Consider the following 15,329-nt stretch of genomic DNA (forward strand, 5'->3'; position numbering starts at 1 on the left):
AGTAATTAACACAACATTGCAAATCAACTATACTTCAATTAAAAAAAATACTTGGAGATGAAAGGGCTTCATCCTTGTGACTCTCCCAAGGTACTGCTGCCACTTTAGTTAAAAACATAGGTAAGGCAGGTTAAGAGGCAGGATGAAATACAGCCGATTCTCCTTAAGCACGTTGCTAACGTTCTATAAGGTTTCCGGGAACACTGAATTAGCGAATACCGAATCGTTGCTCCTGAGAGGATACAGGGTTCGGTTCCTGTAGCCTCGGGTCACATTTCCATCAACCGATCAATACATAACCTTGTTATATATGGGTTTCTGCCCAAAGACACCTAATTTACATCGTTGATTCATTAACATTGAGCTCGTGGCCATCCGCACTAGAACTCACGTCTGAAGCTCGTCTAACGCATCCTTTTCTCTGTAAGGCGCATCCCAGCCTTCCCGCCTTAGGACCACTAACCAGCACTTCAAGCACTATGCTTGGGGCCATTTTTATTTTTTAATTTTTCATTTTAGAATTCATCCAATTTAATGGATCCATTGGCCATTGATGAGTAGTATTTTTTTTTAATTTATTTATTTTTGGCTGTGTTGGGTCTTCGTTTCTATGTGAAGTCTTTCTCTACTTGTGGCAAGCGGGGGCCACTCCTCATTGCGGTGCGCGGGCCTCTCACTATCGCGGCCTCTCCTGCTGCGGAGCACAGGCTCCAGACGCGCAGGCTCAGCAGTTGTGGCTCACGGGCCTAGTTGCTCCGCGGCATGTGGGATCCTCCCAGACCAGGGCTCGAACCCGTGTCCCCTGCATTAGCAGGCAGATTCTCAACCACTGTGCCACCAGGGAAGCCCGGGGCCATTTTAAATAGAGAAATCACCAAATAAAAGCACAAAGACGTGAAAAACATGGCACTAAAATACTGCGAGAGAGGCATTTGTTTACAGGATGAGCTGAAACAAGAAGGCAAAACCTTGGTTGTTTCGCCTCACCTGGGAACATGTACCTCCCACCGCCCAATATATCTTGCTGTCTGCATACGCACATGTCGGGTGACCACTGAGGAAGCACCTTGAGCACTGATTAAAGTACATTCTAGTGAATAGGTGAACTGTCAAATATGAATCTGCAAATAATTGACTAGTTATGTGATGGAACTGAGTAGTGACTGTGGTCAAGCTGTTTGCAGCTTCTGTGGCACTGACTCCACCTTCAGCCCAGAGACCATGGGGGAGGGAAGATGGCAGAGGGAAGAAGCAGGACGGTCCTGGGCTCTGGAGTCAGCAGCCTGGGTTCACCCTCATGGCACTAGCTGTGTGAGACAACAGCTAAATCGCTTAACCTCTCTGAGTCTCGTTGTCTTCATCTGTAAAATGAGATAATAAGAGTGATTATCTCCCTGGATTGTTTTGTAGCTTCAATGTGATAATGCATGTGAAATGCTAGGTATTACATGTGGAGCTCTGAACTCAGAAACAATAGCAAATATTACTAGGGCAAACTGATAGTAGTAGAATTAAAAGCTTTAGTAATTGACGGATCACTTTTGCATTGTGTTTCTTCACATTGATCAGAAACTAAACCCCAGCCTCTCACACAAAGTATCTCTAGTTATAGAGAGGTTTTACAATTTTTTGGTCCAAATATCATTTCTACCTAATTTGACCCTGGATTCAAGTCTCAACTCTTTCACCAACTCACAGAACTATATTATACATGGTTGGCTAATACCTCTGTGCCTCAGTTTCCCCAAATTATTAACGTATTTGTAATGTATAGAAATATTGGATCACTATGTTGTGTACCAGGAAAAAATAATGTAAAAGGTTTGGAATATCTCAGAAATCTCATAATTTAAAAAAAGAGGAACCCCTTTCGTTGTCTGTGATATTTTCAGGAAGACTAATATGTCGTGTAGGTAAAATGTGTGTGTGTGTGTGTGTGTGTGTGTGTGTGTGTGTGTGTGTGTATGCTTGTGTGGCAGTGCAAGGAGAGGAGAGGGGTGTGCTACCCTGGTTTTGAAGCAGGAGGGAAGAATCTGCCCACTTTTCTCTTGCTCCCTGAAGCAGCTGCTTGGGTCATTTATTAGAATCCCTCAGGGCATCTGGGGACATAGTTTGAAAACCACTGGACAAGATTCTTTCAATAATCGATTCAACAATTTATACAGTGAAGGGATGGACTAGAAAATTCAGCTCCCTGGCCCAGGGAGAAAACAAAGAAGCTTGTTAGGCTTAGTCTGACTTGGTCTCCATATGGAAAAAAAAAAAGAAAAAGTCCTCTGAGAATATATGACCATGAGACTTTGTTTCATATGTGACTGGGTTTGAATGGACACATCCCACATCATGGTCCTGGAACTCCCACACTAAGAAAATAGCATTACAAGGTGATTCCAGACTGAAAAAACTTCAGGAACGACTTGCAGAGGCAACTGCACAGCCCTCAGTGAAGACTGAATAGACTTCTACATTTAAGGCTGTCAAACTTGAACTCAAAAATTCTAAGTCTATTATGAACAGTGGTAAACCAAACTCTTTAAAAAAATCGCTGACTTTATAGCATTTGCCAATTTGCATGGCGTAACTACTCCCATTATGGCTGACTTCAAGCTACCATCGTGAGGCTACTGAATGTAAGGTTGGGAAGAGATGCATGAATCAGCTCCCGCAAGCTGACTCCAGCACATCACTCGATTACAACGAAGATCACAAGACTTAACAAACGGTTACAATGGACCCCCTAAGAAAATCAGATAATATTGGTTAAAGACATAAAAGAAGGAACAAAAATCACAAGTAACTAAAAGACGCCATGAGAAAAAGAACAGGAAGATTTAACCACTATCCACCCACCTAGAATTCCTAGAAATTAAAAATGTAGTCAGTGAAACAAAAAACTCAGTGGATAGTGTAACAGGTGCAGTTTTTGGCCCGATGATTTCTGCCTTTTAGGTTACACCATGGTTATATTATGTCATATGGCAAAAAGAGTTTTACAGATGTCAATTTACTCATCAGGGGACCTTAAAATAGAGAGATTATCCTAGATTATAGGATAGGAAGCACGATGTATTCCTATGAGCCCTAAGAAGCAAAAGAGGAAAGCAGGACAGATAGTGAGAGAAATACAGCGGAAAGGAAGTCAGAGATTAGGAGAACGAGAAGGATTCAATGCACCAGTGTTGATTTGAAGATGAAAGGAGTCATAAATCAAGGAAACAGGGACCTCAGTTCTACAGCTGCAAAGAACTGAATTCCTCCAACCAACAGTGATCTTGGAAGAGGACCTCAAGCCCCATAGAAGAACCACAGCCATGGCTGGTACCTTGATTTAAGCCTGGTGAGACCATAAGCAGAGTATCAAACCACACCATGCTAGACTTGTGACCTACGAAATTGTGAGATAATAAATGGATGTTGTTTGAAGCTGCAAAGTTTCTGAAAATTTGTTATGGCAGCGATAACTAACAACAGGTAATTAGCAGATTAAATACACCTAAAGTTAACATTCATAAACTAAAAGATAGAACTGAGGAAAGTATGCAAAATTAGACACAAATAAAGAGATAGAAAACAGGAAATAGCAGTAAGAGGCATGGAGGATAGAATGAGAAGTTCCAACATTCATCCAATGTATGAGTACTGAAAGAAGAGAATAAAGAGAATGAGAGAAAGACAATATGTGCTAAGCTACTGCCTAAGAATTTTCTATAGCTGGTGAAGAGCATTACTTCCATGTTAAGGTTGTACAGTAGTTCCATGAAAGGTGAATAAAAATAAAACAATAGCTGCATGTATTATACTATTGCAAAAATACCAAAGATAAAGAGAGAAACCTTTTAAAAATCTGAAAGAAGAGAATTATAGCCATTATATCAATTGCACCAATAGAAACCAGGAGGTGAAAGAACTATATCTTTAAAAATTGAGAATAAAAATAACTATCAACCTCAAGACAATGAGAAGATAGGCCACAAATGGAGAGAAAATATTTGCAAAAGGAACATATTTATGAAAGAAAAATATCTGCAAATTATTTTTATCCCAAAAATTTTTGAATCAGACTCACCCCAAATATACAAAGAACTTTTGAAAGTCAACAAGAAGAAAATGAACAACCTGATTAAAAAATGGGCAAGAGATCTGAAGAGTTCCTCATCAAAGAAAATATACAGATGACAAATAAGCATCTGAAAAGATGCTCAACATCATATGTCATTAGGGAATTACAAATTAAAATGACAACAAGATACTACTACCTACCTGTTAGAATGGCTAAAATCCAAAACACTAACACCAAATTCTAACAAGGATGTGGAGCAACAGGAACTCTCATTTATTGCTGGTGATAATGCAAAATGGTACAGCCAATTTGGAAGACAGTTCCGCAGTTTCTTACAAAACTAAACATACTCTTACCATATGATCCAGCAAATCACACTCCTTGGTATTTACCCACGTGAGGTGAAAACTTATGTCCACACAAAAACCTGCACACAGATATTTATAAAAACTTTATTCATAATTGACAAAACTTGTAGGTAACTAAGATGTCCTTCAGTAGGTGAATGGATAAATAAACTGTGGCACACTCAGACAATGGAATATTAGCTAGTGCTAAAAAGAAATGGGCTATAAAGGCATGAAAAGACATGAGGAAACCTTACATGCACATTACTAAGTGAAAGAAGCCAACCTGAGAAGGCTACATACTGTATGATTCCAACTATATGACATTCTAGAAACGGCAAAACTATGGAGGCAGTAAGAAAGATTAGTGGTTACCAAGGTCTCGGGGCTCAGGAGGGATGTATAGGAGGAACACGGAAGATTTTTAGGGCAGTGAAGCTATTCTGTATGATACTATAATGGGGGGTGGGTATCTGTCTTTATACATTTATCAAAACCCATAGAACGTACAACATCAAGAGCGTACCCTAATGTAAACTATGGACTTAGGGTGAAAACGATGTGTCAGTGTAGGTTCATTGATTGTAACAGTGGTACCATTCTGGGGTTGAATGTAGGTCGTTGGGAAGGCTGTGCCTGTGTGGGGGGAGGGCTTATATGGGAACTCTCTCCATATTGCTGTGAGCCTAAAACTGCTCTTAAACATAAAGTCTCTTTTTAATAAAAGGGCTGAGTTCCATATTTGGGATGATATCTGAGTGGAGATAGAAGAACAGCTCTGGAAGTGCAGAGCAGAGAACAAGACTTCCACAGGGGCAGGGAGCTGGAATGAGAAGGGCTCGTGAAAAGGTAAAATTGCTGGGAATTCTGAGAAATCTTGGAGTGGGCAGTAGACTTTCTCAAGGTGTGACATGAGAGCTCAAAACAACCTCATTTAGGTCTTCAGGGACAGGGGAGCCCCTAGGGGAAATCTCAGTTACATGACAAGCAGAAGAAGCAAGGACACTATCTCGGTGATGTGCTCAGTCATGGGGAGGACATAAATCAGAACACTTTCAAACTCTCGGTAACGGGGCGATTGTGAGTCTTGAATTGGGAAGAGAGGATTCTGACTCAAAACATTCTCAGTGACTTCAAGACTGGCTCCGTGTAGCTCTGACCCTCTGGCTGCCAGATGTACACCTTAAGGTCTGTGACCAAGAGAACACTCCTTATATCTAACCTTCTGTCCCGGTGGTCAGTGGTCAAGGATTCTTTAAAAAACTTGTAGGAATATTTTTTATCATCAAATCTTGGAATGAACCTAGAGTCTGTCATACAGAGTGAAGTAAGTCAGAAAGAGAAAGACAAATACCGTATGCTAACACATATGTATGGAATTTAAGGAAAAAAAAATGTCGTGAAGAACCTAGGGGTAAGACAGGAATAAAGACACAGACCTACTAGAGAATGGACGTGAGGATATGGGGAGGGGGAAGGGTAAGCTGTGACAAAGTGAGAGAGTGGCATGAACATATGTACACTACCAAACGTAAAATAGATAGCTAGCGGGAAGCAGCTGCATAGCACAGGGAGATCAGCTCGGTGCTTTGTGACCAGCTAGAGGGGTGGGATAGGGAGGGTGGGAGGGAGGGAGACACAAGAGGGAAGAGATATGGGAACATATGTATATGTATAACTGATTCACTTTGTTATAAAGCAGAAACTAACACACCATTGTAAAGCAATTATACCCCAATAAAGATGTAAAACAAACAAACAAAATCAAAAAAAATCTTGGAATCAGAGGCAAAGCAATCTCAGTATATACGCTAACATAGGAAGAAGTTCATGTCCTAACTCTAACATTGTGTGGCTTTACTTACACCATTTTACCAAAACTGGACCTCTCTCCCCCAGAGAAATAAGGAATATTTTGAAGAATAACAGGCTGAATACCACTACGTGCAGAGATCTCTGGCACTGAGTGTAGCCTCTGAAAAAACAAACTCAAATTTCCCGAAAGAGCCAGTCTGCTCTTTCCAGGTAAAATGTCTACCCCAGATTCTGCAGGAGAAACTCAGCATGTCCTTGTCATAAGCTTATGCTCCTGAGTTAGCTATGACTCAGAGAAATGACCGCTGAACCCTGAGTTTCAGCCTAATGTGGGTGTTCCAAGGACAGGACTCAGCCACACGGTGACTCATTTCCATTTGGTTTGGCTTGTGGGAGTAAAAAGATTATACTCCCTTGACTGTGGTGGGTATAAACGACTCAAGTCCTCCACCCCATTTGAGTTTCAAGATTCAATTCTAAAGCCAGTAAGCAAGAATAATCAATATACTGCCCAGCATTCATCAGCTTTCTAGACCTGGCTATATTTTTGAGTCCTAGTTGGAGTGACTAATTGCATATGGATTTTTTTTTTTTTTTTAATTAACTTTTTTTTTTTTTTTAACATCTTTATTGGGGTATAATTGCTTTACAATGGTGTGTTAGTTTCTGCTTTATAACAAAGTGAATCAGTCATACATAAACATATGTTCCCATATGTCTTCCCTGTTGCGTCTCCCTCCCTCCCACCCTCCCCATCCCACCCCTCCAGGCTGTCACAAAGCACCGAGCCAATATCCCTGTGCCATGCGGCTGCTTCCCACTAGCTGTCTACCTTACTGCGTTTGTTACTGTGTATATGCCCATGACTCTCTCTCGCCCTGTCACAGCTCACCCTTCTCCCTCCCCATAACCTCAAGTCCGTTCTCTAAGAGGTCTGCTTCTTTATTCCTGCTTTACCCCTAGGTTCTTCATGACATTTTTTTCTTAAATTCCATATATATGTGTTAGCATACGGTATTTGTCTTTTTCTTTCTGACTTACTTCACTCTGTATGACAGACTCTAGGTCTATCCACCTCATTACAAATAGCTCAATTTCGTTTCTTTTTATGGCTGAGTAATATTCCATTGTATATATGTGCCACATCTTCTTTATCCATTCATCTGATGATGGGCACTTAGGTTGTTTCCATCTCCGGGCTATTGTAAATAGAGCTGCAATGAACATTTTGGTACATGACTCTTTTTGAATTTTGGTTTTCTCAGGGTATATGCCCAGTAGTGGGATTGCTGGGTCATATGGTAGTTCTATTTGTAGTTTTTTAAGGAACCTCCATACTGTTCTCCATAGTGGCTGAACCAATTCACATTCCCACCAGCAGTGCAAGAGTGTTCCCTTTTCTCCACACCCTCTCCAGCATTTATTGTTTCTAGAATTTTTGATGATGGCCATTCTGACTGGTGTGAGATGATATCTCATTGTAGTTTTGATTTGCATTTCTCTAATGATTAATGATGTTGAGCATTCTTTCATGTGTTTGTTGGCAGTCTGTATATCTTCTTTGGAGAAATGTCTGTTTAGGTCTTCTGCCCATTTTTGGATTGGGTTGTTTGTTTTCTTGTTATTGAGCTGCATGAGCTGCTTGTAAATTTTGGAGATTAATCCTTTGTCGGTTGCTTCATTTGCAAATATTTTCTCCCATTCTGAGGGTTGTCTTTTGGTTTTGTTTATGGTTTCCTTTGCTGTGCAAAAGCTTTGAAGTTTCATTAGGTCCCATTTGTTTATTTTTGTTTTTATTTCCATTACTCTAGGAGGTGGGTCAGAAAGGATCTTGCTTTGATTTATGTCATAGAGTGTTCTGCCTATGTTTTCCTCTAAGAGTTTGATAGTTTCTGGCCTTACATTTAGGTCTTTAATCCATTTTGAGCTTATTTTTGTGTATGGTGTTAGGGAGTGATCTAATCTCATACTTTTACATGTACCTGTCCAGTTTTCCCAGCACCACTTATTGAAGAGGCTGTCCTTTCTCCATTGTACATTACTGCCACCTTTATCAAAGATAAGGTGTCCATATGTGCATGGGTTTATCTCTGGGCTTTCTATCCTGTTCCATTGATCTATCTTTCTGTTTTTGTGCCAGTACCATACCATCTTGATGACTGTAGCTTTGTAGTATAGTCTGAAGTCAGGGAGCCTGATTCCTCCAGTTCCTTCTTTCGTTCTCAAGATTGCTTTGGCTATTCGGGGTCTTTTGTGTTTCCATACAAATTGTGAAATTTTTTGTTCTAGTTCTGTGAAAAATGCCAGTGGTAGTTTGATAGGGATTGCATTGAATCTATAGATTGCTTTGGGTAGTAGAGTCATTTTCACAATGTTGATTCTTCCAATCCAAGAACATGGTATATCTCTCCATCTATTTATATCATCTTTAATTTCTTTCATCAGTGTCTTATAATTTTCTGCATACAGGTCTTTTGTCTCCTTAGGTAGGTTTATTCCTAGATATTTTATTCTTTTTGTTGCAATGGTAAATGGGAGTGGTTTCTTGATTTCACTTTCAGATTTTTCATCATTAGTGTATAGGAATGCCAGAGATTTCTGTGCATTAATTTTGTATCCTGCCACTTTACCAAATTCATTGATTAGCTCTAGTAGTTTTCTGGTAGCATCTTTAGGGTTCTCTATGTATAGGATCATGTCATCTGCAAACAGTGACAGCTTTACTTCTTCTTTTCCAATTTGGATTCCTTTTATTTCCTTTTCTTCTCTGATTGCTGTGGCTAAAACTTCCAAAACGATGTTGAATAATAGTGGTGAGAGTGGGCAACCTTGTCTTGTTCCTGATCTTAGTGGAAATGCTTTCAGTTTTTCACCATTGAGGATGATGTTTGCTGTGGGCTTGTCATATATGGCCTTTATTATGTTGAGGAAAGTTCCCTCTATGCCTACTTTCTGCAGGGTTTTTATCATAAATGGGTGTTGAATTTTGTCAAAAGCTTTCTCTGCATCTATTGAGATGATCATATGGTTTTTCTCCTTCAATTTGTTAATATGGTTTATCACATTGATAGATTTGCGTATATTGAAGAATCCTTGCATTCCTGGAATAAACCCCACTTGATCATGGTGTATGATCCTTTTAATGTGCTGTTGGATTCTGTTTGCTAGTATTTTGTTGAGGATTTTTGCATCTATGTTCATCAGTGATATTGGCCTGTAGTTTTCTTTCTTTGTGACATCCTTGTCTGGTTTTGGTATCAAGGTGATGGTGGCCTCGTAGAAGGAGTTAGGGAGTGGTCCTCCCTCTGCTATATTTTGGAAGAGTTTGAGAAGGATAGGTGTTAGCTCTTCTCTAAATGTTTGATAGAATTCGCCTGTGAAGCCATCTGGTCCTGGGCTTTTCTTTGTTGGAAGATTTTTAATCACAGTTTCAATTTCAGTGCTTGTGATTGGTCTGTTCATATTTTCTATTTCTTCCTGATTCAGTCTTGGCAGGTTGTGCATTTCTAAGAATTTGTCCATTTCTTCCAGATTGTCCATTTTATTGGCATAGAGTTGCTTGTAGTAATCTCTCATGATCTCTTTTATCTCTGCAGTGTCAGTTGTTACCTCTCCTTTTTCATTTCTAATTCTATTGATTTGAGTCTTCTCCCTTTTTTTCTTGATGAGTCTGGCTAGTGGTTTATCTATTTTGTTTATCTTCTCAAAGAACCAGCTTTTAGTTTTATTGATCTTTGCTATTGTTTCCTTCATTTCTTTTTCATTTATTTCTGATCTGATTTTTATGATTTCTTTCCTTCTGCTAGCTTTGGGGTTTTTTTGTTCTTCTTTCTCTAATTGCTTGAGGTGCAAGGTTAGGTTGTTTATTCGAGATGTTTCCTGCTTCTTAAGGTGGGCTTGTATTGTTATAAACTTCCGTCTTAGAACTGCTTTTGCTGCATCCCACAGGTTTTGGGTCGTTGTGTCTCCATTGTCATTTGTTTCTAGGTATTTTTTGATTTCCTCTTTGATTTCTTCAGTGATCTCTTCATTATTAAGTAGTGTATTGTTTAGCCTCCATGTGTTTGTATTTTTTACAGATCTTTTCCTGTAATTGATATCTAGTCTCATGGCGTTGTGGTCCGAAAAGATACTTGATACAATTTCAATTTTCTTAAATTTACCAAGGCTTGATTTGTGACCTAAGATATGATCTATCCTGGAGAGTGTTCCATGAGCACTTGAGAAAAATGTGTATTCTGTTGTTTTTGGATGGAGTGTCCTATAAATATCAATTAAGTCCATCTTGTTTAATGTATCATTTAAAGCTTGTGTTTCCTTATTTATTTTCATTTTGGATGATCTGTCCATGGGTGAAAGTGGGGTGTTTAAGTCCCCTACTATGAATGTGTTACTGTCGATTTCCCCTTTTATGGCTGTTATTATTTGCCTTATGTATTGAGGTGCTCCTATGTTGGGTGCATAAATATTTACAATTGTTATATCTTCTTCTTGGATCGATCCCTTGATCATTATGTAGTGTCCTTCTTTGTCTCTTTTAATAGTCCTTATTTTAAAGTCTATTTTGTCTGATATGAGAATTGCTACTCCAGCTTTCTTTTGGCTTCCATTTGCATGGAATATCTTTTTCCATCCCCTTACTTTCAGTCTGTATGTGTCTCTAGGTCTGAAGTGGGTCTCTTGTAGACAGCATATATAAGGGTCTTGTTTTTGTATCCATTCAGCTAATCTGTGTCTTTTGGTGGGAGCATTTAGTCCATTTACATTTAAGGTAATTATCGATATGTATGTTCCTATTCCCATTTTCTAAATTGTTTTGGGTTCGTTATTATAGGTCTTTTCCTTCTCTTGTGTTTCTTGCCTAGAGAAGATCCTTTAGCATTTGTTGTAAAGCTGGTTTGGTGGTGCTGAACTCTCTCAGCTTTTGCTTGTCTGTAAAGGTTTTAATTTCTCCATCAAATCTGAATGAGATCCTTGCTGGGTAGAGTAGTCTTGGCTGCATGTTTTTCTCCTTCATCACTTTCAGTATGTCCTGCCACTCCCTTCTGGCTTGTAGGGTTTCTGCTGAGAGATCAGCTGTTAACCTTATGGGGATTCCCTTATGTGTTATTTGTTGTTTTTCCCTTGCTGCTTTTAATATGCTTTCTTTGTATTTAATTTTTGACAGTTTGATTAATATGTGTCTTGGCGTATTTCTCCTTGTATTTATCTTGTATGGGACTCTCTGTGCTTCCTGGACTTGATTAACTATTTCCTTTCCCATATTAGGGAAGTTTTCAACTATAATCTCTTCAAATATTTTCTCAGTCCCTTTCTTTTTCTCTTCTTCTTCTGGAACCCCTATAATTCGAATGTTGGTGCGTTTAATGTTGTCCCAGAGGTCTCTGAGACTGTCCTCAGTTCTTTTCATTCTTTTTTCTTTATTTTGCTCTGCAGTAGTTATTTCCACTATTTTATCTTCCAGGTCACTTATCCGTTCTTCTGCCTCAGTTATTCTGCTATTGATCCCATCTAGAGTACTTTTAATTTCATTTATTGTGTTGTTCATCGTTGCTTGTTTCATCTTTAGTTCTTCTAGGTCCTTGTTAACTGATTCTTGCATTTTGTCCAATCTATTGTCCATTCTATCTCCAAGATTTCGGATCAACCTTACTATCATTATTCTGAATTCTCTTTCAGGTAGACTGCCTATTTCCTCTTCATTTGTTAGGTCTGGTGGGTTTTTATCTTGCTCCTTCATCTGCTGTGTGTTTTTCTGTCTTCTCATTTTGCTTATCTTACTGTGTTTGGGGTCTCGTTTTTGCAGGCTGCAGGTTTGTAGTTCCTCCTGTTTTTGATGTCTGTCTCCAGTGGCTAAGGTTGGTACAGTGGGTTGTGTAGGCTTCCTGGTGGAGGGGGCTAGTGCCTGTGTTGTGGTGGATGAGGCTGGATCTTGTCTCTCTAGTAGGCAGGTTCACGTCTGGTGGTGTGTTTGGGGGTGTCTGTGGCCTTATTATGATTTTAGGCAGCCTCTCTGCTAATGGGTGGGGTTGTGTTCCTGTTTTGCTAGTTGTTTGGCATAGGTTTTCCAGCACTGTGGCTTGCTGGTCGTTGAGTGAAGCTGGGTGCTGGTGTTAAGATGGAGGTCTCTGGGAGATTTTCGCCGTTTGATATTATGTGGAGCTGGGAGGTCTCTTGTTGATCAGTGTCCTGAAGTTGGCTGTCCTACCTCAGAGGCAGAGCCCTGAGTCCTGGCTGGAGCACCAAAAGCTTTTCATCCACAGGAGTTACAGAAGTCAGCATTCCTCTTTCACAGACTGATATATCAAGAAGGTAGAAAATCAGCAAGAATGCAGGTGATCTTCATGATGTGATGCTGGTGTTTCGAAGGAGATAATCCTAGAAGTGGTGTGCAAGTGAATATTGTGTAGAAGGGGAAAAAATGGCTTGCATAATATTGTCACACCTAAATTTCTCTTCTTAAATCAGTTGGCTAGGCAGCAGGTAGCAGAAATCCAATGTAACTCAGAAGATCTGTCAGGTTTATTCCTTAACCAAACTGGAATTTTCTGTAGTGTACTCCACCTCAAGGGCCGATAATATTCAGAGGTGGTGAGAATTCTAATTCTTCATATTCTCTTTTCTTCCTGTGGACTTCTTTTTTTTTCTTTGTGTGTAGTCCAGCTTCACTTGCTCACAGGGTGCCGCGTTCACAGGCCTCGCAACAGCCCTTCAGACCCGAGTCCCAAATCGCATATGGATTTTTAATAAAAAATTTGCCTAACATATCTGGAAAAGAATTTGGACAGTATGCATCATTTCAGGCTAGACAAGAATTAGGTCCCTATTTGTCTGCCAAGCAGGGTTTTAGCTGGGAAACCCAAACCTTCCTTCTTTGGTGATAAAGCAAAATGCAGCAGGAATATGGACACATCCACAGTGTCCATGTTTTTCTGTTGCCAGCACAAACCAATATCAAGGTGTCCCCTGAAATATAGGAAACACTTTTAGGGCAAATGTTCTAGGACAGAATCAGCCCTTCATGCAGGTGTGATGATGTCACAGATGATCCTCATACTCCCCTGCCCTCACCTATGTCGCTTCCTCATTGATGCTCATTGATGCTCCGTGCCCCAGGCTCCTCAAACTCAATCCCAGCTCTGAGCTGCTATCAGGAAAGAGATGTGCTAAGGCACGATGATTGAATGGCAAAGCTTAGTTTGTAAACTCTTCCGGACTCTGTGTTTTACCCCATGAATCAACTTCTCCTCTCTCCCCCTAAAAAGACAAATAAAACAAAACATTGTGTTTTTGTTAATGGTTTGGTGATCTCCAGTCTTTTGGATTGTATGAATGAGTAAATTTTCATATAAAAGATTCCAGGACACAAAGGAGACCAGCAAATTTTAATTTTTCCCAGTAAAGACAATAACTAATTATTATCACCATCATTCGTAAGAGAAAAATATTTTGATATAAAAAATATAAAAAACCATAATCTCAGAATAAAGGACAGTCACACACAGCTAGAAAACCACAATCTCAGAAATATATGTGTGTGTATATATATATATATATATATATATATATATATATATATATGTGTGTGTGTGTATATATATATATTTGGATTTATGATCCACATTGTCCTCATTTCTTCCCTCATTTCTTTTTCCTTTTTCTTTTTCTTTTTTCTTTTTTTTTTTTTTTTTTTGCGGTACGCGGGCCTCTCACTGTTGTGGCCTCTCCCGTTGCGGAGCACAGGCTCCGGACGCGCAGGCTCAGCGGCCATGGCTCACAGGCCCAGCCGCTCCGCGGCATGTGGGATCTTCCCGGACCGGGGCAGGAACCCGCGTCCCCTGCATCAGCAGGCGGACTCTCAACCACTGCACCACCAGGGAAGGCCCCTCATTTCTTTTCAGATGGGAAAACCATCATCGTGAATCAGCATGGTCCATGGAGCAGCATGGCTGCAGAAGCCTGGAGCTGGAGGACTGGGTGTTTTCCTATAGCCAATGAGATGCTCACTGCTAAGGTTTCTGGAAGGGAAGCAATGCCAGGATATAGGGGCTAGAAGCATGATTATTGAATAGAAGGTGAGGGTGGGAGTTTTGGTGATCCTGAAGGGAGTTGTTAGCTTTGGGAGGAGATATATATGGGCAAAGATGGGAGATCTTGAGGATTCAGGATGATCTGGTGGGGGGTGTACAGACTAAGGTGGGTGGAAGGGCAGTGTGTCTGCTAAAAAATCATTCTCATCAGGCGTGGAAGAAAAGCAATGAAAAGTTCCTAAAGACAGTGACTATAACCTTACAAGGACTTATTTAGAATGTTCTGTAGACAGAGACTAAGGAACATCATTGATTGATTTTGTGTGACCTATTTGATTCATTTATGGATGCATTTGCCTAAAAAGGAATTGCGGAGCCAGGTGTACACTAAGCACTGGAAATCTGGAAATAAATAAGATTCAGTCCTTGTTCCCAGATATGTAAAATTATTTATAAATGATATATATGTGCTACTATATTTATGTATTACATTGCAAAACATAGCCTAACAAGAAATTAAAGGAGGATAATACAAAGTGATTGTAAATATAAGTTCTGAAATAATCTTCCTGTATCCCAGTGTATTGTTTTGTCTGTCATTGCACTGTGTGCTTCCCTATTTGGAAATTACTGGCCAAATCAACTGTGAGCAAGTTGAGAGAGAGACTGGTAAGTCAGAGAGATGATGGCTTTGCATAGAGAAGTATTAATATAAGGCTGAGGAATAGACACAGGGCTCAAAGAGAGTAGCCCAAGTTCCTTAGGATTAAAGAGAAAAGAAGGGGGAAAGAGTGAATAAAAGTGAAATGAAGCAAAAAGAAGAGAGAAGAATATGTAGCTTGGGCCTGGGAGGAATGTAGAGAGGTCAAGAAACCTGTTGAATGACCCTTGAGGCAGAGCCTATCAACAGAAAGGGAGCTTGAAACTTTAGGTGGGGTGGATCAGGCTCATTTAGACCCAGCTAAGTGAGCAGCATGAGGCTGGGTCTGCGATTTAGCCACTCAGCCCCACACAGTAATACAGTGATGACTGATGGCTGTGCTCAACCACAGAGGACTGGGTGGGAAGGGCTTCCAT

The sequence above is a fragment of the Tursiops truncatus genome, chromosome 4 (assembly GCF_011762595.2).
Source record: "Tursiops truncatus isolate mTurTru1 chromosome 4, mTurTru1.mat.Y, whole genome shotgun sequence".
Classification (NCBI taxonomy): domain Eukaryota; kingdom Metazoa; phylum Chordata; class Mammalia; order Artiodactyla; family Delphinidae; genus Tursiops; species Tursiops truncatus.